Source organism: Toxotes jaculatrix, chromosome 21 (assembly GCF_017976425.1).
Source record: "Toxotes jaculatrix isolate fToxJac2 chromosome 21, fToxJac2.pri, whole genome shotgun sequence".
In the NCBI taxonomy this organism is placed as follows: Eukaryota; Metazoa; Chordata; class Actinopteri; family Toxotidae; genus Toxotes; species Toxotes jaculatrix.
The window spans coordinates 10,393,727-10,419,109 of NC_054414.1; the positions used below are offsets into that span (position 1 = coordinate 10,393,727).

Consider the following 25,383-nt stretch of genomic DNA (forward strand, 5'->3'; position numbering starts at 1 on the left):
AACAGAGAGTGGGTGATGTCTGCTGCTCACTGCTTCCCCAGGTGGGTCACACAAGCCTTCCCATGGTATTTAATGTTAAAATGATCCAGTCTGGACTGTGGTTTGACCAATATTTGTCTAAGAAGGCAAGTATCAGGGTGGAGATGTCTAACGTTGACATTTTTGAAATTCTTGAAAGCAAGGTGAACCATAACAGATACACAAATGTGGTTGTATTGGTTCATGCGTATTTTAATATACTACTATTTGTATTTCGTATTGTGTTTTACTTTCAGCTCAAACCCAGCAGGGTGGACCATCATTTTAGGTCGCCAAAACCAGCAGGGCAGTAACCCCAACGAAGTGTCCAGAACTGTTGCCGAAATCGTTTTACATCCAAACTATGACAGCGACACCTTCAACAACGACATTGCTCTGCTCAGACTCTCCTTAGCAGTCAAGTTCACAGACTACATCAGACCTGTGTGTCTGGCAGCCGATGGCAGTGTGTTCAACAACGGTACTGATAGCTGGGTGACTGGCTGGGGTGCAGTCAAGGAGGGAGGTGAGGATTTGAACATGTTCACAGGTCTTTTAAAATATTTACAGACCCTGTGAGATGACCCACTACATTCACACATACCATGAAAGTTTGTAAAACTGTTGCGTCTTTACTCAAATTTAAACTGAATTTTAAACTCTCATTTCAGCTAATTTACAGTCTTGGTTAAAATAACTAATTGTATGTTGCATGAACATAATCTTCTCCAATGGTCCTACATTGCAGGATTTGAACATGTTCACAAGTCTTTTCAAATATTTCCAGACCTTGTTAGATGGCCCACTGCAATATGTTACATGAACATAATCTTCTCCAATGGTCCTACATTGCAGTGCCCCTCCCCTCCCCTCAAGCTCTGCAAGAAGTGGAGGTGCCAGTTGTGGGAAACAGACAGTGTAACTGTCTGAATGGAGTCGGTACAGTCACGGATAACATGATGTGTGCTGGTGTTCTGGAAGGAGGCAAAGACTCATGTCAGGTAAGCTGCTGCATCTCATTTTTCACTTGTTGGTAAAGGTGTTTAGGACTTTCTGAAATCCTCAGCAGTGTCCTCTGCCTGTCCTCAGGGTGACTCTGGAGGTCCAATGGTGAGCAAACAGGGCTCCGTCTGGATCCAGGCTGGAATCGTTAGTTTTGGTTTTGGCTGTGCTCGGCCCAATCTGCCGGGAGTCTACTCCAGAGTGTCCCGTTACCAGTCCTGGATCAGCTCCCTCATCAGCTCTGATAAGCCAGGCTTTGTCCACTTCACCTCCACTGGGCTGGACACTGACAGCAGCTACACCTGTCCTGGTCTCCCACCTCCTATTATCTCAACTACTACTGGTAGTGGCACAGCAGGACCATATGTTACAACCACAGATTCAACATCTACTGTGTCAAGTTCAGAAGGTAAGTATCCTGAGTACCACAGAAAAGATGAAATACAATACATATAATTTTGTCTTTAATTTATACAAATAATGAACAATGAGACAACTTTTTAAAATGGTCATGAATTCGCAAAATTTCACATCCCTTCACCAGTTTTTGATCTACACTGATTGTTTAGTATCAAAAATTCTTAAAGCCACTTGTTGTAAAACATAAACTCTCACACTTTGTCGCCACTTTGTGTAGCAGTAAGACAATTCACCCTGTACAAGTCTGTACAAGAGTTACACATCCATAGGGTTTAAGTACTTACTAAGATATTTAGAATAAAAAATTGCTTCATAATGTCTGTTTGTTTTTAGTTCTTCTTCAGGCTTCATATTTTTTGAGACTATTCTTTAAATGATGTACTAAAGTCAGTGTGGTGAATTTAAGAAAAACTTACAGGAGCATATTTGTTCGCAGTGTGTGGCATCACCCCCCTGAACACCAGGATAGTTGGAGGTGAAGATGCTGTACCTGGAAGTTGGCCCTGGCAGGTTAGTCTGCAGAGGTTTGGCAGCCATTTCTGTGGTGGTTCCCTCATCAACAGAGAGTGGGTGATAACTGCTGCTCACTGCTTCCCCAGGTGGGTAACTACAACATAACAGAGGTTGCATTTTTTCTGTGTTTCAGTCTGTGCTTTTTCAGTGCTTTGAGTCCAAATTCCTCTTAACACCAATCCACTCTGTCATTTTTTCTTTAGCACGAGTACGTCTGGATTGCAGGTTTCTCTTGGCCGTCAGACCCTGCAGGGCACAAACCCGAACGAAGTGTCCAGAACTGTTGCCAAAATTGTTTTACATCCAAACTATGACAGCGACACAATCAACAATGACATTGCTCTGCTCAGACTCTCCTCACCAGTCAAGTTCACAGACTACATCAGACCTGTGTGTCTGGCAGCCGATGGCAGTGTGTTCAACAACGGTACTGATATCTGGGTGACTGGCTGGGGCACAGTCAATGAGGGAGGTGAGGATTTAAACATGTTCACAGGTCTTTTGAAACATTTACAGACCCTGTGAGATGACCCACTACATTCACACATACCATGAAAGTTTGTAAAACTGTTAAGAATTGTGACTTTGCTCAAATTTAAACCTAATTTTAAATTCTCACTTCAGCTAATTTATAATCTTGGTTAAAAGAACTAATTGTATGTTACATGAACATAATGTTCTCCAATGGTCCTACATTGCAGTGCCCCTCCCCTCCCCTCAAGCTCTGCAAGAAGTGGAGGTGCCAGTTGTGGGAAACAGACAATGTAACTGTCTGAATGGAGTCGGTACAGTCACAGACAACATGATGTGTGCTGGTGTTCTGGAAGGAGGCAAAGACTCATGTCAGGTAAGCTGCTGCATCTCATTTGTCACTTGTTGGTAAAGGTGTTTAGGACTTTCTGAAATCCTCAGTGGTGTCCTCTGCCTGTCCTCAGGGTGACTCTGGAGGTCCAATGGTGAGCAAACAGGGCTCCGTCTGGATCCAGGCTGGAATCGTTAGTTTTGGTTTTGGCTGTGCTCGGCCCAATCTGCCGGGAGTCTACTCCAGAGTGTCCCGTTACCAGTCCTGGATCAACTCCCTCATCAGCTCTGATAAGCCAGGCTTTGTCCAGTTCACCTCTGTTGGGCTGGACACTGACAGCAGCTACACCTGTCCTGGTCTCCCACTTCCCTCCACCACACAACCTCCACTATGTGTTTGTACCTCTTCAACACCTGAAACACCAGCTGCAAGTGCAAAGGGTAAGTGTAGTTTAAGTTAGTTTAACCTGTTTCTGTGTGTCTGCAGCAGTGGTCTAATTCCACTGTTGAAACTGTACAACTCACAATGACAGAATTTAAAGCTTAAAATACTCAGTCGGGAAAAAAATAATCCTTCTAGCAGCAGATGTAAACACTGCCAGGGTGAAAGCAAAATTTTTAATTTCATGTTGAACTGAATAACAAAAGTTAAGACAATTTGAAGATATATAAACCAAATAATACAGATAATTGTTTTGCCTGATTATAATATTCAATATACAATATGTTCCAATTGTTTATTCTTTTCTACTGTAGTTTGTGGAACCACTCTACTTCAAAACAGAATAGTTGGAGGTGAGGACGCTGAAGCAGGAAGTTGGCCCTGGCAGGCCAGTCTTCACCTCTTTGGTGGCCATGTTTGTGGTGGTTCCCTCATTAACAGAGAGTGGGTGATGTCTGCTGCACACTGTTTCAAGGGGTAGGAGATTACACTATGTTTCTGGATATTTGTATGTCCTGATGTTTACGTAAGTTTTGCTAATTTGACAGTATATGTTTATATCCTCTCTAAGGTTAAGCACTAATGGTTGGAGGATTTTCTTGGGTCGTCAGAACCAAGAAGGATGCAATCCTAATGAGGAGGTCAGAACGCTGTCAAAAATTATTCTTCATCCAAACTATGACAGCGACACCTTCAGCAACGACATTGCTCTGCTCAGACTCTCCTCACCAGTCAAGTTCACAAACTACATCAGACCTGTGTGTCTGGCAGCCGATGGCAGTGTGTTCAACAACGGTACTGATATCTGGGTGACTGGCTGGGGCACAGTCAACGAGGGAGGTGAGGATTTGAACATGTGCACAGGTTTTTTGAAATATTTCTAGACCCTGTGAGATGACCCACTACATTCACAAGTTTTGCCCAACTGTTAGTGGTTACATTTTTATGCAAATTTTTCAGTGAATGTAATTTCACACTCTCACTTCAACTTATTTTCAGTCTTGTTTGTCGGATTCTCTGGTTTTGGGAGAGAGTTGCTGATGTTAAGAATTCAATTACGAATGAACATAATGTTCTCTAATGGCCCTACATTGCAGTGCCCCTCCCCTCCCCTCAAGCTCTGCAAGAAGTGGAGGTGCCAGTTGTGGGAAACAGACAGTGTAACTGTCTGAATGGAGTCGGTGTAGTCACAGACAACATGATGTGTGCTGGTGTTCTGGAAGGAGGCAAAGACTCATGTCAGGTAAGCTGCTGCATCTCATTTGTCACTTGTTGGTAAAGGTGTTTAGAACTTTATGAAATCCTCAGTGGTGTCCTCTGCCTGTCCTCAGGGTGACTCTGGAGGTCCAATGGTGAGCAAACAGGGCTCCGTCTGGATCCAGGCTGGAATCGTTAGTTTTGGTTTTGGCTGTGCTCGGCCCAATCTGCCAGGAGTCTACTCCAGAGTGTCCCGTTACCAGTCCTGGATCAACTCCCTCATCAGCTCTGATAAGCCAGGCTTTGTCCACTTCACCTCCACTGGACTGGACACTGACAGCAGCTACACCTGTCCTGGTCTCCCACCTCCTCTTATTTCAACTACCACTGGTCCATGTACAGCAGGACCAGATGCTACAACCACAGATCCAGTATCTAAAACCACAGCACCAGCTGTAGCTGCTCCAAGTGCAGAAGGTCAGTTTCTTTATTTTTAGAATAATTAGCTTTAAACTTTTATTTGCCTTCTTTCAATTGTCACAGTGTCTGCTGTATTTTAATCTTCTCTCCAGTTTGTGGAACAACCATGGTTACCAATAAAATTGTTGGAGGTGAAGATGCTGTACCTGGAAGTTGGCCCTGGCAGGTTAGTCTGCAGAGGTTTGGCAGCCATGTTTGTGGTGGTTCCCTCATCAACAGAGAGTGGGTGATGTCTGCTGCTCACTGCTTTACCAGGTTAGTGATTATCTAATGAAAATTTAACTGTGTTATGAATGATGATTAAACAAACGACAGAAACCATCAGAGGTGAAACTATGAGAAAGAAATAGTACTGTAGATCAGACAGGAGTTACAATAGGACATATACTTGTAGGGTTTTTTTTCATTACGCTATGTCAGTATTTCAGTTTTAATGGAGTATAAAAGCTTAATTTAGGCCCATCTGACCAAAGTTAGTGGACAGGACTGTTCTGAGTAATGCCCTAAAAAGCTAGTCATTTTATGATCAGTTAAACAGTAGCATGAATTTGGGACATCCCTTTTTAGATGTCACTAACTAAGTCCTGTTTCTAGTCTCTTGTGACACCATCCTCCACTAATGATACTTGTAAGTCTGTCATATGACAGGATATATTAGAAAAACTAACTGTCCCCCCTGCTCTGTTTCACTATCTCATATTATTGATCTTGTTTCTTTAAAAATGTTTCTTTAATTATTTTACAGTGCAAGCACATATGGGTGGAAACTTTTCTTGGGTCGGCAGAATCAGAAGGGTACAAACCCAAACGAAGTGTCCAGAACTGTTACCAAAATCGTTTTACATCCAAACTATGACAGCGACACAATCAACAACGACATTGCTCTGCTCAGACTCTCCTCACCAGTCAAGTTCACAGACTACATCAGACCTGTGTGTCTGGCAGCCGATGGCAGTGTGTTCAACAACGGTACTGATATCTGGGTGACTGGCTGGGGCACAGTCAATGAGGGAGGTGAGGATTTGAACATGTTCACAAGTCTTTTCAAATATTTCCAGACCTTGTTAGATGACCCACTGCAATATGTTACATGAACATAATCTTCTCCAATGGTCCTACATTGCAGTGCCCCTCCCCTCCCCTCAAGCTCTGCAAGAAGTGGAGGTGCCAGTTGTGGGAAACAGACAGTGTAACTGTCTGAATGGAGTCGGTGTAGTCACAGACAACATGATGTGTGCTGGTGTTCTGGAAGGAGGCAAAGACTCATGTCAGGTAAGCTGCTGCATCTCATTTGTCACTTGTTGGTAAAGGTGTTTAGGACTTTCTGAAATCCTCAGTGGTGTCCTCTGCCTGTCCTCAGGGTGACTCTGGAGGTCCAATGGTGAGCAAACAGGGCTCCGTCTGGGTCCAGGCTGGAATCGTTAGTTTTGGTTTTGGCTGTGCTCGGCCCAATCTGCCAGGAGTCTACTCCAGAGTGTCCCGTTACCAGTCCTGGATCAACTCCCTCATCAGCTCTGATAAGCCAGGCTTTGTCCACTTCACCTCCACTGGGCTGGACACTGACAGCAGCTACACCTGTCCTGGTCTCCCACCTCCTATTATTACAATTACTACTAGTTCTAGCACAGCAGGACCAACTACAACCACAGTTTTACCATCCACTGTATCAAGCTCTGAATGTAAGTATCCTGTGTACCAAAGAAAAGAGGAAATACAATACAAATCATTTTGTCTTTCATTTATACAAATAATGAACCAACAATGCACCAACTTTTTAAAATGGTCACGAATTCTCAAAATTTCACACCCCTGCAACATTTGTCAACCTGCACTGTTTGTTCAGTTTGGAAACTTTTTAAAGCCACTTGCTGCCAAATTTATGATTATACAATTTTTCTAATTCAACTGATGTAATTGCTTTTTGTCAATAAACAAACCTGAGACAATCCCTGTGAAAACTGTTGCAGTATCTATGTGCTGGATGAGGTATCTTCATGCACTGATGTCTGTGGTTTACATTTTAGATTTTTTAATTTCCTAATAATATATCTTTGTTTTTATTACTTTTCAAGGCTTTGTGTAGCTGAGTGAAATTCTTTAAATGTAGTGTATGATTCACTGTGGATAATTTGAGATCCACTTTCTGTGCCCTGTTGTGTGCAGTGTGTGGCATCACCCCCCTGAACACCAGGATAGTTGGAGGTGAAGATGCTGTACCTGGAAGTTGGCCCTGGCAGGTTAGTCTGCAGAGGTTTGGCAGCCATTTCTGTGGTGGTTCCCTCATCAACAGAGAGTGGGTGATAACTGCTGCTCACTGCTTCCCCAGGTGGGTAACTACAACATAACAGAGGTTGCATTTCTTCTGTATTTCAGTCTATGCTTTTTCAGTGCTTTAAGTCAAAATTCCTCTTAACACTAATCCACTCTGTCATTTTTTCTTTAGCACGAGTACGTCTGGATTGCAGGTTTCTCTTGGCCGTCAGAGCCTGCAGGGCACAAACCCAAACCAAGTGTCCAGAACTGTTGCCAAAATCATTTTACATCCAAACTATGACAGCGACACAATCAACAACGACATTGCTCTGCTCAGACTCTCCTCACCAGTCAAGTTCACAGACTACATCAGACCTGTGTGTCTGGCAGCCGATGGCAGTGTGTTCAACAACGGTACTGATATCTGGGTGACTGGCTGGGGCACAGTCAACGAGGGAGGTGAGGATTTAAACATGTTCACAGGTCTTTTGAAACATTTACAGACCTTGTGAGATGACCCACTGCATTCACAAGTTTTGTCAAACTCTTAGTGGTTACATTTTTATGCAAATATTACATTAAATCTAATTTGAAAATTTCATGTCGAACTATTTTCAGTCTTGAATGTAAGTTTCTCTTGTTTTGGGAGAGAGTTGCTGATGTTAAGAATTCAATTACGAATGAACATAATGTTCTCCGATGGTCCTACATTGCAGTGCCCCTCCCCTCCCCTCAAGCTCTGCAAGAAGTGGAGGTGCCAGTTGTGGGAAACAGACAGTGTAACTGTCTGAATGGAGTCGGTGTAGTCACAGACAACATGATGTGTGCTGGTGTTCTGGAAGGAGGCAAAGACTCATGTCAGGTAAGCTGCTGCATCTCATTTTTCACTTGTTGGTAAAGGTGTTTAGGACTTTCTGAAATCCTCAGTGGTGTCCTCTGCCTGTCCCCAGGGTGACTCTGGAGGTCCAATGGTGAGCAAACAGGGCTCCGTCTGGATCCAGGCTGGAATCGTTAGTTTTGGTTTTGGCTGTGCTCGGCCCAATCTGCCAGGAGTCTACTCCAGAGTGTCCCGTTACCAGTCCTGGATCAACTCCCTCATCAGCTCTGATAAGCCAGGCTTTGTCCACTTCACCTCCACTGGGCTGGACACTGACAGCAGCTACACCTGTCCTGGTCTCCCACCTCCTATTATTACAATTACTACTAGTTCTAGCACAGCAGGACCAACTACAACCACAGTTTTACCATCCACTGTATCAAGCTCTGAATGTAAGTATCCTGTGTACCAAAGAAAAGAGGAAATACAATACATATCATTTTGTCTTTCATTTATACAAATAATGAACCAACAATGCACCAACTTTTTAAAATGGTCACGAATTCTCAAAATTTCACACCCCTGCAACATTTGTCAACCTGCACTGTTTGTTCAGTTTGGAAACTTTTTAAAGCCACTTGCTGCCAAATTTATGATTATACAATTTTTCTAATTCAACTGATGTAATTGCTTTTTGTCAAAAAACAAACCTGAGACAATCCCTGTGAAAACTGTTGCAGTATCTATGTGCTGGATGAGGTATCTTCATGCACTGATGTCTGTGGTTTACATTTTAGATTTTTTAATTTCCTAATAATATATCTTTGTTTTTATTACTTTTCAAGGCTTTGTGTAGCTGAGTGAAATTCTTTAAATGTAGTGTATGATTCACTGTGGATAATTTGAGATCCACTTTCTTTCCCCTGTTGTTTGCAGTGTGTGGCATCACCCCCCTGAACACCAGGATAGTTGGAGGTGAAGATGCTGTACCTGGAAGTTGGCCCTGGCAGGTTAGTCTGCAGAGGTTTGGCAGCCATTTCTGTGGTGGTTCCCTCATCAACAGAGAGTGGGTGATAACTGCTGCTCACTGCTTCCCCAGGTGGGTAACTACAACATAACAGAGGTTGCATTTCTTCTGTATTTCAGTCTATGCTTTTTCAGTGCTTTAAGTCAAAATTCCTCTTAACACTAATCCACTCTGTCATTTTTTCTTTAGCACGAGTACGTCTGGATTGCAGGTTTCTCTTGGCCGTCAGACCCTGCAGGGCACAAACCCAAACCAAGTGTCCAGAACTGTTGCCAAAATCATTTTACATCCAAACTATGACAGCGACACAATCAACAACGACATTGCTCTGCTCAGACTCTCCTCACCAGTCAAGTTCACAGACTACATCAGACCTGTGTGTCTGGCAGCCGATGGCAGTGTGTTCAACAACGGTACTGATATCTGGGTGACTGGCTGGGGCACAGTCAACGAGGGAGGTGAGGATTTAAACATGTTCACAGGTCTTTTGAAACATTTACAGACCTTGTGAGATGACCCACTGCATTCACAAGTTTTGTCAAACTCTTAGTGGTTACATTTTTATGCAAATATTACATTAAATCTAATTTGAAAATTTCATGTCGAACTATTTTCAGTCTTGAATGTAAGTTTCTCTTGTTTTGGGAGAGAGTTGCTGATGTTAAGAATTCAATTACGAATGAACATAATGTTCTCCAATGGTCCTACATTGCAGTGCCCCTCCCCTCCCCTCAAGCTCTGCAAGAAGTGGAGGTGCCAGTTGTGGGAAACAGACAGTGTAACTGTCTGAATGGAGTCGGTGTAGTCACAGACAACATGATGTGTGCTGGTGTTCTGGAAGGAGGCAAAGACTCATGTCAGGTAAGCTGCTGCATCTCATTTGTCACTTGTTGGTAAAGGTGTTTAGGACTTTCTGAAATCCTCAGTGGTGTCCTCTGCCTGTCCTCAGGGTGACTCTGGAGGTCCAATGGTGAGCAAACAGGGCTCCGTCTGGATCCAGGCTGGAATCGTTAGTTTTGGTTTTGGCTGTGCTCGGCCCAATCTGCCAGGAGTCTACTCCAGAGTGTCCCGTTACCAGTCCTGGATCAACTCCCTCATCAGCTCTGATAAGCCAGGCTTTGTCCAGTTCACCTCCACTGGGCTGGACACTGACAGCAGCTACACCTGTCCTGGTCTCCCACCTCCTATTATTACAATTACTACTAGTTCTAGCACAGCAGGACCAACTACAACCACAGTTTTACCATCCACTGTATCAAGCTCTGAATGTAAGTATCCTGTGTACCAAAGAAAAGAGGAAATACAATACATATCATTTTGTCTTTCATTTATACAAATAATGAACAATGAATCAACTTTTTAAAATGGTCATGAATTCACAAAATTTCACATCCCTGCAACATTTGTCAACCTGCACTGATTATTCAGTTTGGAAACTTTTTAAAGCCACTTGCTGCCAAATTTCCGATTATAGAATTTTTCTAATTCAACTGATGTAATAGTTTTTTATCAATAAACAAACCTGAGACAATCCCTGTGAAAACTGTTGCAGTATCTATGTGCAGGATGAGGTATCTTCATGCACTGATGTCTGCTTCCGTATCTTCTTTCATACTGAAACCAGGAGTTACCAACAATTCAAATCTTACACATATTGGTTTTAGCTAACCAGCGAGACCTGTAGTTTACATTTTAGATTTTTTGGATTTGCTAATAATATATCTTTGTTATTAGTACTTTTCAAGGCTTTGTGTAGTTCAATGAAACTCTGCAAAGGTAGTGTGTGGGTCATTTCGATTAATTTGAGATCCGCTTTCTTTCCCCTGTTGTTTGCAGTGTGTGGCATCACCCCCCTGAACACCAGGATAGTTGGAGGTGAAGATGCTGTACCTGGAAGTTGGCCCTGGCAGGTTAGTCTGCAGAGGTTTGGCAGCCATTTCTGTGGTGGTTCCCTCATCAACAGAGAGTGGGTGATAACTGCTGCTCACTGCTTCCCCAGGTGGGTAACTACAACATAACAGAGGTTGCATTTCTTCTGTGTTTCAGTCTATGCTTTTTCAGTGCTTTAAGTCCAAATTCATCTTAACACCAATCCATTCTGTCATTTTTTCTTTAGCACGAGTACGTCTGGATTGCAGGTTTCTCTTGGCCGTCAGACCCTGCAGGGCACAAACCCAAACCAAGTGTCCAGAACTGTTGCCAAAATCGTTTTACATCCAAACTATGACAGCGACACAATCAACAACGACATTGCTCTGCTCAGACTCTCCTCACCAGTCAAGTTCACAGACTACATCAGACCTGTGTGTCTGGCAGCCGATGGCAGTGTGTTCAACAACGGTACTGATATCTGGGTGACTGGCTGGGGCACAGTCAACGAGGGAGGTGAGGATTTGAACATGTGCACAGGTTTTTTGAAATGTTTACAGATCTTGTTAGATGACCCACTGCAGTCACAAGTTTTGTCAAAGTGTTAGAGGTTACATTTTAATGCAAATATTTCAATGAATGGAATTTCAAACTCTCACTTCAACTTATTTTCAGTCTTGTTTGTTTAATTCTCTTGTTCTGGGTGAGAGTTGCTGATGTTAACAATTCAGATCTCTTTCCTGCATCTTATTGAGTTTTCTTGCCGTTTTCATGAGCTAATTGTATGTTGCATGAACATAATGTTCTCTAATGGTCCTACATTGCAGTGCCCCTCCCCTCCCCTCAAGCTCTGCAAGAAGTGGAGGTGCCAGTTGTGGGAAACAGACAGTGTAACTGTCTGAATGGAGTCGGTGTAGTCACAGACAACATGATGTGTGCTGGTGTTCTGGATGGAGGCAAAGACTCATGTCAGGTAAGCTGCTGCATCTCATTTGTCACTTGTTGGTAAAGGTGTTTAGGACTTTCTGAAATCCTCAGTGGTGTCCTCTGCCTGTCCTCAGGGTGACTCTGGAGGTCCAATGGTGAGCAAACAGGGTTCCGTCTGGATCCAAGCTGGAATCGTTAGTTTTGGTTTTGGCTGTGCTCGGCCCAATCTGCCAGGAGTCTACTCCAGAGTGTCCCGTTACCAGTCCTGGATCAACTCCCTCATCAGCTCTGATAAGCCAGGCTTTGTCCACTTCACCTCCACTGGGCTGGACACTGACAGCAGCTACACCTGTCCTGGTCTCCCACCTCCTATTATTACAATTACTACTAGTTCTAGCACAGCAGGACCAACTACAACCACAGTTTTACCATCCACTGTATCAAGCTCTGAACGTAAGTATCCTGTGTACCAAAGAAAAGAGGAAATACAATACAAATCATTTTGTTTTTCATTTATACAAATAATGAACAGTGAATCAACTTTTTAAAATGGTCTTGAATTCACAAAATTTTACATCCCTGCAACATTTGTCAACCTGCACCGATTATTCAGTTTGGAAACTTTTTAAAGCCACTTGCTGCCAAATTTATGATTATACAATTTTTCTAATTCAACTGATGTAATAGTTTTTTATCAATAAACAAACCTGAGACAATCCCTGTGAAAACTGTTGCAGTATCTATGTGCAGGATGAGGTATCTTCATGCACTGATGTCTGCTTCCGTATCTTCTTTCATACTGAAACCAGGAGTTACCAACAATTCAAATCTTACACATATTGGTTTTAGCTAACCAGCGAGACCTGTAGTTTACATTTTAGATTTTTTGGATTTGCTAATAATATATCTTTGTTATTAGTACTTTTCAAGGCTTTGTGTAGTTCAATGAAACTCTGCAAAGGTAGTGTGTGGGTCATTTCGATTAATTTGAGATCCGCTTTCTTTCCCCTGTTGTTTGCAGTGTGTGGCATCACCCCCCTGAACACCAGGATAGTTGGAGGTGAAGATGCTGTACCTGGAAGTTGGCCCTGGCAGGTTAGTCTGCAGAGGTTTGGCAGCCATTTCTGTGGTGGTTCCCTCATCAACAGAGAGTGGGTGATAACTGCTGCTCACTGCTTCCCCAGGTGGGTAACTACAACATAACAGAGGTTGCATTTCTTCTGTGTTTCAGTCTATGCTTTTTCAGTGCTTTAAGTCCAAATTCCTCTTAACACCAATCCATTCTGTCATTTTTTCTTTAGCACGAGTACGTCTGGATTGCAGGTTTCTCTTGGCCGTCAGACCCTGCAGGGCACAAACCCAAACCAAGTGTCCAGAACTGTTGCCAAAATCATTTTACATCCAAACTATGACAGCGACACAATCAACAATGACATTGCTCTGCTCAGACTCTCCTCACCAGTCAAGTTCACAGACTACATAAGACCTGTGTGTCTGGCAGCCGATGGCAGTGTGTTCAACAATGGTACTGATATCTGGGTGACTGGCTGGGGCACAGTCAACGAGGGAGGTGAGGATTTGAGCATGTGCAACGCTTTATTGAAATCTTTACAGACTCTGTGAGATGACCCACTGCATTCAAAACTTTTGTCAAAGTGTTAGTGGTTACATTTTTATGCAAATTTTACATTAAATCTAATTTGATATTTTCATGTCGAACTATTTTCAGTCTTGTTTGTCAGATTCTCTGGTTTTGGGAGAGAGTTGCTGATGTTAAGAATTCAATTACGAATGAACATAATGTTCTCCAATGGTCCTACATTGCAGTGCCCCTCCCCTCCCCTCAAGCTCTGCAAGAAGTGGAGGTGCCAGTTGTGGGAAACAGACAGTGTAACTGTCTGAATGGAGTCGGTGTAGTCACAGACAACATGATGTGTGCTGGTGTTCTGGAAGGAGGCAAAGACTCATGTCAGGTAAGCTGCTGCATCTCATTTTTCACTTGTTGGTAAAGGTGTTTAGGACATTCTGAAATCTTCAGTGGTGTCCTCTGCCTGTCCTCAGGGTGACTCTGGAGGTCCAATGGTGAGCAAACAGGGCTCCGTCTGGATCCAGGCTGGAATCGTTAGTTTTGGTTTTGGCTGTGCTCGGCCCAATCTGCCGGGAGTCTACTCCAGAGTGTCCCGTTACCAGTCCTGGATCAACTCCCTCATCAGCTCTGATAAGCCAGGCTTTGTCCACTTCACCTCCACTGGGCTGGACACTGACAGCAGCTACACCTGTCCTGGTCTCCCACCTCCTATTATTACAATTACTACTAGTTCTAGCACAGCAGGACCAACTACAACCACAGTTTTACCATCCACTGTATCAAGCTCTGAACGTAAGTATCCTGAGTACCAAAGAAAAGAGGAAATACAATACAAATCATTTTGTTTTTCATTTATACAAATAATGAACAGTGAATCAACTTTTTAAAATGGTCTTGAATTCACAAAATTTTACATCCCTGCAACATTTGTCAACCTGCACCGATTATTCAGTTTGGAAACTTTTTAAAGCCACTTGCTGCCAAATTTATGATTATAGAATTTTTCTAATTCAACTGATGTAATTGTTTTTTATCAATAAACAAACCTGAGACAATCCCTGTGAAAACTGTTGCAGTATCTATGTGCAGGATGAGGTATCTTCATGCACTGATGTCTGCTTCCGTATCTTCTTTCATACTGAAACCAGGAGTTACCAACAATTCAAATCTTACACATATTGGTTTTAGCTAACCAGCGAGACCTGTAGTTTACATTTTAGATTTTTTGGATTTGCTAATAATATATCTTTGTTATTAGTACTTTTCAAGGCTTTGTGTAGTTCAATGAAACTCTGCAAAGGTAGTGTGTGGGTCATTTCGATTAATTTGAGATCCGCTTTCTTTCCCCTGTTGTTTGCAGTGTGTGGCATCACCCCCCTGAACACCAGGATAGTTGGAGGTGAAGATGCTGTACCTGGAAGTTGGCCCTGGCAGGTTAGTCTGCAGAGGTTTGGCAGCCATTTCTGTGGTGGTTCCCTCATCAACAGAGAGTGGGTGATAACTGCTGCTCACTGCTTCCCCAGGTGGGTAACTACAACATAACAGAGGTTGCATTTCTTCTGTGTTTCAGTCTATGCTTTTTCAGTGCTTTAAGTCCAAATTCCTCTTAACACCAATCCATTCTGTCATTTTTTCTTTAGCACGAGTACGTCTGGATTGCAGGTTTCTCTTGGCCGTCAGACCCTGCAGGGCACAAACCCAAACCAAGTGTCCAGAACTGTTGCCAAAATCATTTTACATCCAAACTATGACAGCGACACAATCAACAATGACATTGCTCTGCTCAGACTCTCCTCACCAGTCAAGTTCACAGACTACATAAGACCTGTGTGTCTGGCAGCCGATGGCAGTGTGTTCAACAATGGTACTGATATCTGGGTGACTGGCTGGGGCACAGTCAACGAGGGAGGTGAGGATTTGAGCATGTGCAACGCTTTATTGAAATCTTTACAGACTCTGTGAGATGACCCACTGCATTCAAAACTTTTGTCAAAGTGTTAGTGGTTACATTTTTATGCAAATTTTACATTAAATCTAATTTGATATTTTCATGTCGAACTATTTTCAGTCTTGTTTGTCAGATTCTCTGGTTTTGGGAGAGAGTTGCTGATGTTAAGAATTCAATTACGAATGAACATAATGTTCTCCAATGGTCCTACATTGCAGTGCCCCTCCCCTCCCCTCAAGCTCTGCAAGAAGTGGAGGTGCCAGTTGTGGGAAACAGACAGTGTAACTGTCTGAATGGAGTCGGTGTAGTCACAGACAACATGATGTGTGCTGGTGTTCTGGAAGGAGGCAAAGACTCATGTCAGGTAAGCTGCTGCATCTCATTTTTCACTTGTTGGTAAAGGTGTTTAGGACATTCTGAAATCTTCAGTGGTGTCCTCTGCCTGTCCTCAGGGTGACTCTGGAGGTCCAATGGTGAGCAAACAGGGCTCCGTCTGGATCCAGGCTGGAATCGTTAGTTTTGGTTTTGGCTGTGCTCGGCCCAATCTGCCGGGAGTCTACTCCAGAGTGTCCCGTTACCAGTCCTGGATCAACTCCCTCATCAGCTCTGATAAGCCAGGCTTTGTCCACTTCACCTCCACTGGGCTGGACACTGACAGCAGCTACACCTGTCCTGGTCTCCCACCTCCTATTATTACAATTACTACTAGTTCTAGCACAGCAGGACCAACTACAACCACAGTTTTACCATCCACTGTATCAAGCTCTGAACGTAAGTATCCTGAGTACCAAAGAAAAGAGGAAATACAATACAAATCATTTTGTTTTTCATTTATACAAATAATGAACAGTGAATCAACTTTTTAAAATGGTCTTGAATTCACAAAATTTTACATCCCTGCAACATTTGTCAACCTGCACCGATTATTCAGTTTGGAAACTTTTTAAAGCCACTTGCTGCCAAATTTATGATTATAGAATTTTTCTAATTCAACTGATGTAATTGTTTTTTATCAATAAACAAACCTGAGACAATCCCTGTGAAAACTGTTGCAGTATCTATGTGCAGGATGAGGTATCTTCATGCACTGATGTCTGCTTCCGTATCTTCTTTCATACTGAAACCAGGAGTTACCAACAATTCAAATCTTACACATATTGGTTTTAGCTAACCAGCGAGACCTGTAGTTTACATTTTAGATTTTTTGGATTTGCTAATAATATATCTTTGTTATTAGTACTTTTCAAGGCTTTGTGTAGTTCAATGAAACTCTGCAAAGGTAGTGTGTGGGTCATTTCGATTAATTTGAGATCCGCTTTCTTTCCCCTGTTGTTTGCAGTGTGTGGCATCACCCCCCTGAACACCAGGATAGTTGGAGGTGAAGATGCTGTACCTGGAAGTTGGCCCTGGCAGGTTAGTCTGCAGAGGTTTGGCAGCCATTTCTGTGGTGGTTCCCTCATCAACAGAGAGTGGGTGATAACTGCTGCTCACTGCTTCCCCAGGTGGGTAACTACAACATAACAGAGGTTGCATTTCTTCTGTGTTTCAGTCTATGCTTTTTCAGTGCTTTAAGTCCAAATTCCTCTTAACACCAATCCATTCTGTCATTTTTTCTTTAGCACGAGTACGTCTGGATTGCAGGTTTCTCTTGGCCGTCAGACCCTGCAGGGCACAAACCCAAACCAAGTGTCCAGAACTGTTGCCAAAATCATTTTACATCCAAACTATGACAGCGACACAATCAACAACGACATTGCTCTGCTCAGACTCTCCTCACCAGTCAAGTTCACAGACTACATCAGACCTGTGTGTCTGGCAGCCGATGGCAGTGTGTTCAACAACGGTACTGATATCTGGGTGACTGGCTGGGGCACAGTCAACGAGGGAGGTGAGGATTTGAACATGTGCACAGGTTTTTTGAAATGTTTACAGATCTTGTTAGATGACCCACTGCAGTCACAAGTTTTGTCAAAGTGTTAGAGGTTACATTTTAATGCAAATATTTCAATGAATGGAATTTCAAACTCTCACTTCAACTTATTTTCAGTCTTGTTTGTTTAATTCTCTTGTTCTGGGTGAGAGTTGCTGATGTTAACAATTCAGATCTCTTTCCTGCATCTTATTGAGTTTTCTTGCCGTTTTCATGAGCTAATTGTATGTTGCATGAACATAATGTTCTCTAATGGTCCTACATTGCAGTGCCCCTCCCCTCCCCTCAAGCTCTGCAAGAAGTGGAGGTGCCAGTTGTGGGAAACAGACAGTGTAACTGTCTGAATGGAGTCGGTGTAGTCACAGACAACATGATGTGTGCTGGTGTTCTGGATGGAGGCAAAGACTCATGTCAGGTAAGCTGCTGCATCTCATTTGTCACTTGTTGGTAAAGGTGTTTAGGACTTTCTGAAATCCTCAGTGGTGTCCTCTGCCTGTCCTCAGGGTGACTCTGGAGGTCCAATGGTGAGCAAACAGGGTTCCGTCTGGATCCAAGCTGGAATCGTTAGTTTTGGTTTTGGCTGTGCTCGGCCCAATCTGCCAGGAGTCTACTCCAGAGTGTCCCGTTACCAGTCCTGGATCAACTCCCTCATCAGCTCTGATAAGCCAGGCTTTGTCCACTTCACCTCCACTGGGCTGGACACTGACAGCAGCTACACCTGTCCTGGTCTCCCACCTCCTATTATTACAATTACTACTAGTTCTAGCACAGCAGGACCAACTACAACCACAGTTTTACCATCCACTGTATCAAGCTCTGAACGTAAGTATCCTGTGTACCAAAGAAAAGAGGAAATACAATACAAATCATTTTGTTTTTCATTTATACAAATAATGAACAGTGAATCAACTTTTTAAAATGGTCTTGAATTCACAAAATTTTACATCCCTGCAACATTTGTCAACCTGCACCGATTATTCAGTTTGGAAACTTTTTAAAGCCACTTGCTGCCAAATTTATGATTGTACAATTTTTCTAATTCAACTGATGTAATAGTTTTTTATCAATAAACAAACCTGAGACAATCCCTGTGAAAACTGTTGCAGTATCTATGTGCAGGATGAGGTATCTTCATGCACTGATGTCTGCTTCCGTATCTTCTTTCATACTGAAACCAGGAGTTACCAACAATTCAAATCTTACACATATTGGTTTTAGCTAACCAGCGAGACCTGTAGTTTACATTTTAGATTTTTTGGATTTGCTAATAATATATCTTTGTTATTAGTACTTTTCAAGGCTTTGTGTAGTTCAATGAAACTCTGCAAAGGTAGTGTGTGGGTCATTTCGATTAATTTGAGATCCGCTTTCTTTCCCCTGTTGTTTGCAGTGTGTGGCATCACCCCCCTGAACACCAGGATAGTTGGAGGTGAAGATGCTGTACCTGGAAGTTGGCCCTGGCAGGTTAGTCTGCAGAGGTTTGGCAGCCATTTCTGTGGTGGTTCCCTCATCAACAGAGAGTGGGTGATAACTGCTGCTCACTGCTTCCCCAGGTGGGTAACTACAACATAACAGAGGTTGCATTTCTTCTGTGTTTCAGTCTATGCTTTTTCAGTGCTTTAAGTCCAAATTCCTCTTAACACCAATCCATTCTGTCATTTTTTCTTTAGCACGAGTACGTCTGGATTGCAGGTTTCTCTTGGCCGTCAGACCCTGCAGGGCACAAACCCAAACCAAGTGTCCAGAACTGTTGCCAAAATCATTTTACATCCAAACTATGACAGCGACACAATCAACAATGACATTGCTCTGCTCAGACTCTCCTCACCAGTCAAGTTCACAGACTACATCAGACCTGTGTGTCTGGCAGCCGATGGCAGTGTGTTCAACAACGGTACTGATATCTGGGTGACTGGCTGGGGCACAGTCAACGAGGGAGGTGAGGATTTGAGCATGTGCAACGCTTTATTGAAATCTTTACAGACTCTGTGAGATGACCCACTGCATTCAAAACTTTTGTCAAAGTGTTAGTGGTTACATTTTTATGCAAATTTTACATTAAATCTAATTTGATATTTTCATGTCGAACTATTTTCAGTCTTGTTTGTCAGATTCTCTGGTTTTGGGAGAGAGTTGCTGATGTTAAGAATTCAATTACGAATGAACATAATGTTCTCCAATGGTCCTACATTGCAGTGCCCCTCCCCTCGCCTCAAGCTCTGCAAGAAGTGGAGGTGCCAGTTGTGGGAAACAGACAGTGTAACTGTCTGAATGGAGTCGGTGTAGTCACAGACAACATGATGTGTGCTGGTGTTCTGGAAGGAGGCAAAGACTCATGTCAGGTAAGCTGCTGCATCTCATTTGTCACTTGTTGGTAAAGGTGTTTAGGACATTCTGAAATCTTCAGTGGTGTCCTCTGCCTGTCCTCAGGGTGACTCTGGAGGTCCAATGGTGAGCAAACAGGGCTCCGTCTGGATCCAGGCTGGAATCGTTAGTTTTGGTTTTGGCTGTGCTCGGCCCAATCTGCCAGGAGTCTACTCCAGAGTGTCCCGTTACCAGTCCTGGATCAACTCCCTCATCAGCTCTGATAAGCCAGGCTTTGTCCACTTCACCTCCACTGGGCTGGACACTGACAGCAGCTACACCTGTCCTGGTCTCCCACCTCCTATTATTACAATTACTACTAGTTCTAGCACAGCAGGACCAACTACAACCACAGTTTTACCATCCACTGTATCAAGCTCTGAACGTAAGTATCCTGTGTACCAAAGAAAAGAGGAAATACAATACAAATCATTTTGTTTTTCATTTATACAAATAATGAACAGTGAATCAACTTTTTAAAATGGTCTTGAATTCACAAAATTTTACATCCCTGCAACATTTGTCAACCTGCACCGATTATTCAGTTTGGAAACTTTTTAAAGCCACTTGCTGCCAAATTTATGATTATAGAATTTTTCTAATTCAACTGATGTAATAGTTTTTTATCAATAAACAAACCTGAGACAATCCCTGTGAAAACTGTTGCAGTATCTATGTGCAGGATGAGGTATCTTCATGCACTGATGTCTGCTTCCGTATCCTCTTTCATACTGAAACCAGGAGTTACCAACAATTCAAATCTTACACATATTGGTTTTAGCTAACCAGAGAGGCCTGTAGTTTACATTTTAGATTTTTTGGATTTGCTAATAATATATCTTTGTTATTAGTACTTTTCAAGGCTTTGTGTAGTTCAATGAAACTCTGCAAAGGTAGTGTGTGGGTCATTTCGATTAATTTGAGATCCGCTTTCTTTCCCCTGTTGTTTGCAGTGTGTGGCATCACCCCCCTGAACACCAGGATAGTTGGAGGTGAAGATGCTGTACCTGGAAGTTGGCCCTGGCAGGTTAGTCTGCAGAGGTTTGGCAGCCATTTCTGTGGTGGTTCCCTCATCAACAGAGAGTGGGTGATAACTGCTGCTCACTGCTTCCCCAGGTGGGTAACTACAACATAACAGAGGTTGCATTTCTTCTGTGTTTCAGTCTATGCTTTTTCAGTGCTTTAAGTCCAAATTCCTCTTAACACCAATCCATTCTGTCATTTTTTCTTTAGCACGAGTACGTCTGGATTGCAGGTTTCTCTTGGCCGTCAGACCCTGCAGGGCACAAACCCAAACCAAGTGTCCAGAACTGTTGCCAAAATCGTTTTACATCCAAACTATGACAGCGACACAATCAACAACGACATTGCTCTGCTCAGACTCTCCTCACCAGTCAAGTTCACAGACTACATCAGACCTGTGTGTCTGGCAGCCGATGGCAGTGTGTTCAACAACGGTACTGATATCTGGGTGACTGGCTGGGGCACAGTCAACGAGGGAGGTGAGGATTTGAGCATGTGCAACGCTTTATTGAAATCTTTACAGACCCTGTGAGATGACCCACTGCATTCAAAACTTTTGTCAAAGTGTTAGTGGTTACATTTTTATGCAAATTTTACATTAAATCTAATTTGATATTTTCATGTCGAACTATTTTCAGTCTTGTTTGTCAGATTCTCTGGTTTTGGGAGAGAGTTGCTGATGTTAAGAATTCAATTACGAATGAACATAATGTTCTCCAATGGTCCTACATTGCAGTGCCCCTCCCCTCGCCTCAAGCTCTGCAAGAAGTGGAGGTGCCAGTTGTGGGAAACAGACAGTGTAACTGTCTGAATGGAGTCGGTGTAGTCACAGACAACATGATGTGTGCTGGTGTTCTGGAAGGAGGCAAAGACTCATGTCAGGTAAGCTGCTGCATCTCATTTTTCACTTGTTGGTAAAGGTGTTTAGGACATTCTGAAATCTTCAGTGGTGTCCTCTGCCTGTCCTCAGGGTGACTCTGGAGGTCCAATGGTGAGCAAACAGGGCTCCGTCTGGATCCAGGCTGGAATCGTTAGTTTTGGTTTTGGCTGTGCTCGGCCCAATCTGCCAGGAGTCTACTCCAGAGTGTCCCGTTACCAGTCCTGGATCAACTCCCTCATCAGCTCTGATAAGCCAGGCTTTGTCCACTTCACCTCCACTGGGCTGGACACTGACAGCAGCTACACCTGTCCTGGTCTCCCACCTCCTATTATTACAATTACTACTAGTTCTAGCACAGCAGGACCAACTACAACCACAGTTTTACCATCCACTGTATCAAGCTCTGAACGTAAGTATCCTGTGTACCAAAGAAAAGAGGAAATACAATACAAATCATTTTGTTTTTCATTTATACAAATAATGAACAGTGAATCAACTTTTTAAAATGGTCTTGAATTCACAAAATTTTACATCCCTGCAACATTTGTCAACCTGCACCGATTATTCAGTTCGGAAACTTTTTAAAGCCACTTGCTGCCAAATTTATGATTATAGAATTTTTCTAATTCAACTGATGTAATAGTTTTTTATCAATAAACAAACCTGAGACAATCCCTGTGAAAACTGTTGCAGTATCTATGTGCAGGATGAGGTATCTTCATGCACTGATGTCTGCTTCCGTATCTTCTTTCATACTGAAACCAGGAGTTACCAACAATTCAAATCTTACACATATTGGTTTTAGCTAACCAGCGAGACCTGTAGTTTACATTTTAGATTTTTTGGATTTGCTAATAATATATCTTTGTTATTAGTACTTTTCAAGGCTTTGTGTAGTTCAATGAAACTCTGCAAAGGTAGTGTGTGGGTCATTTCGATTAATTTGAGATCCGCTTTCTTTCCCCTGTTGTTTGCAGTGTGTGGCATCACCCCCCTGAACACCAGGATAGTTGGAGGTGAAGATGCTGTACCTGGAAGTTGGCCCTGGCAGGTTAGTCTGCAGAGGTTTGGCAGCCATTTCTGTGGTGGTTCCCTCATCAACGGAGAGTGGGTGATAACTGCTGCTCACTGCTTCCCCAGGTGGGTAACTACAACATAACAGAAGTTGCATTTCTTCTGTGTTTCAGTCTATGCTTTTTCAGTGCTTTAAGTCCAAATTCCTCTTAACACCAATCCATTCTGTCATTTTTTCTTTAGCACGAGTACGTCTGGATTGCAGGTTTCTCTTGGCCGTCAGACCCTGCAGGGCACAAACCCAAACCAAGTGTCCAGAACTGTTGCCAAAATCGTTTTACATCCAAACTATGACAGCGACACAATCAACAACGACATTGCTCTGCTCAGACTCTCCTCACCAGTCAAGTTCACAGACTACATCAGACCTGTGTGTCTGGCAGCCGATGGCAGTGTGTTCAACAACGGTACTGATATCTGGGTGACTGGCTGGGGCACAGTCAACGAGGGAGGTGAGGATTTGAACATGTGCACAGGTTTTTTGAAATGTTTACAGATCTTGTTAGATGACCCACTGCAGTCACAAGTTTTGTCAAAGTGTTAGAGGTTACATTTTAATGCAAATGTTTCAATGAATGGAATTTCAAACTCTCACTTCAACTTATTTTCAGTCTTGTTTGTTTAATTCTCTTGTTCTGGGTGAGAGTTGCTGATGTTAACAATTCAGATCTCTTTCCTGCATCTTATTGAGTTTTCTTGCCGTTTTCATGAGCTAATTGTATGTTGCATGAACATAATGTTCTCTAATGGTCCTACATTGCAGTGCCCCTCCCCTCCCCTCAAGCTCTGCAAGAAGTGGAGGTGCCAGTTGTGGGAAACAGACAGTGTAACTGTCTGAATGGAGTCGGTGTAGTCACAGACAACATGATGTGTGCTGGTGTTCTGGAAGGAGGCAAAGACTCATGTCAGGTAAGCTGCTGCATCTCATTTGTCACTTGTTGGTAAAGGTGTTTAGGACTTTCTGAAATCCTCAGTGGTGTCCTCTGCCTGTCCTCAGGGTGACTCTGGAGGTCCAATGGTGAGCAAACAGGGCTCCGTTTGGATCCAGGCTGGAATCGTTAGTTTTGGTTTTGGCTGTGCTCGGCCCAATCTGCCAGGAGTCTACTCCAGAGTGTCCCGTTACCAGTCCTGGATCAACTCCCTCATCAGCTCTGATAGGCCAGGCTTTGTCCAGTTCACCTCCACTGGGCTGGACACTGACAGCAGCTACACCTGTCCTGGTCTCCCAGCACCCCCAACAACTTCACCAACGACTAAGCCTATTTCTATTACCCAAACTGTAACTGGTCCTACAAGTGAGCTTCTTGCAACAAAATCTTTCAATTTGAATATTTGCACTTTTAGTATTTATATCATTATTTCCTCTCTCTTTAATTTAATTTTGTTTCTCTTGTTTTGTCAAATTTTCCAACAAAGGGTCAGTGTGTGGCCAATCTTCCTTGAACAGTCGTGCTCTTGGTGACAGTGGTCTTGTGCCTGGAGGAATGTGGCCGTGGATGGTGAGTCTTCACAAGAACGGTATCTACACTTGTGGAGGAACCCTCATCGCTGATCAGTTTGTCCTCACTTCCAGCCAGTGCTTTTCTTCGTAAGAATTAAAGTCATTTCTTTTAAGTTCTAATTTAAGATTATTTTCAAGTGTAGTTGTATTTCTAAGGATACCTTTTATCCTCCTTACAGCCTCAATCCAAATGCTCGTGAGTGGAGTGTGTTTCTGGGCCAGCATCGTATAAATGATTCTGAAGAGTTTGAGATGTCTCTGGGTGTTGTGAAGATCACAATGAGCCAATCAACAGACTCCAGTATTGCTGTGCTGCAGCTGGCTAAACCTGTCAGCTTCAGAGATTATATCCAGCCTGTGTGTGTGGACATTAGCAATGAAAGATCTTTCCCCGTTGGTAGTCCATGCTGGGTGGCAGGCTGGGGGAAGGGGAGTAAGAGCAGAGGTAAGGGTATATCGAGCTTGTTGTCACGTTTGCTTTGAGTTTTCGTCATATAACAAGTGTAATTTGAGTGGACCTTTGATAGTTTCTTCATCGTGCGCAAAGCCTAAATTTGATGATTCACAAAAACTGTTACTACATGGTATTTTTCTAGGGGCTGAAAAAGCTGGCTCAGGCCTTCGAGACCTTGAAACTCAAGTGACAAGTTGTGGGAACGTTTCTGATTCAGAGAACATTTGCACTTATACCATGAACCTTCAACAGGTAAAAAAAAAAAAATTCCCTTCCACCAGTGTTTCTAAAATGTGTTTGCCTTTTCATCAGGGCAGAAGTTTTCAGTTTGAGAGTGTCAGGAGTTTGCTCATGATGAAACCTCTCTTTATATTCACAGGGGGATCAGGGCGGCCCGCTGATGTGCAAGTCAGGCTCATCTTGGTTCCAGGCAGCCATCATAACAATGAGTGGAAGTAAATCAGTCCGCGCAGACATTCAGGTCTTTGCCAAAACTTCAAGATTCGGGTCTTTCTTAAAGGAGACAGTTGGTGACATGCCGTCTCCTGCAGCAACTGCAACAGGAAATGCACCAGGTTTCACAATTTCCTTGTTCCTCACTTTAGCTGTCACCATTACCTCAATCTTTCTGTTGTCATGATGTTAGGCCTGTTGCTGGGGATGGCTTAAGTAGTTAATTCCTGCACTTAAAAGTCAGGCTGACTGATAGCTTTGACTCCTCTTCATAAGCCCTCATTTATAATCTGTACTGTAAATGCACTTACAATAGCTCAGGTTGAACTAAAGAGTATGCATCACTTTCAAATAAGTTTTTATTTTTATAACAGCAGAAGATATTTTCCTGTAATAATTGTA

At 43.0% G+C, this 25,383-nt stretch overlaps 1 pseudogene; it reads left to right on the forward strand.

The window, feature by feature from the left end:
* Positions 1–25,359, forward strand: LOC121175636 (annotated as a pseudogene).
* Positions 25,360–25,383: the final 24 nt, after the last annotated feature.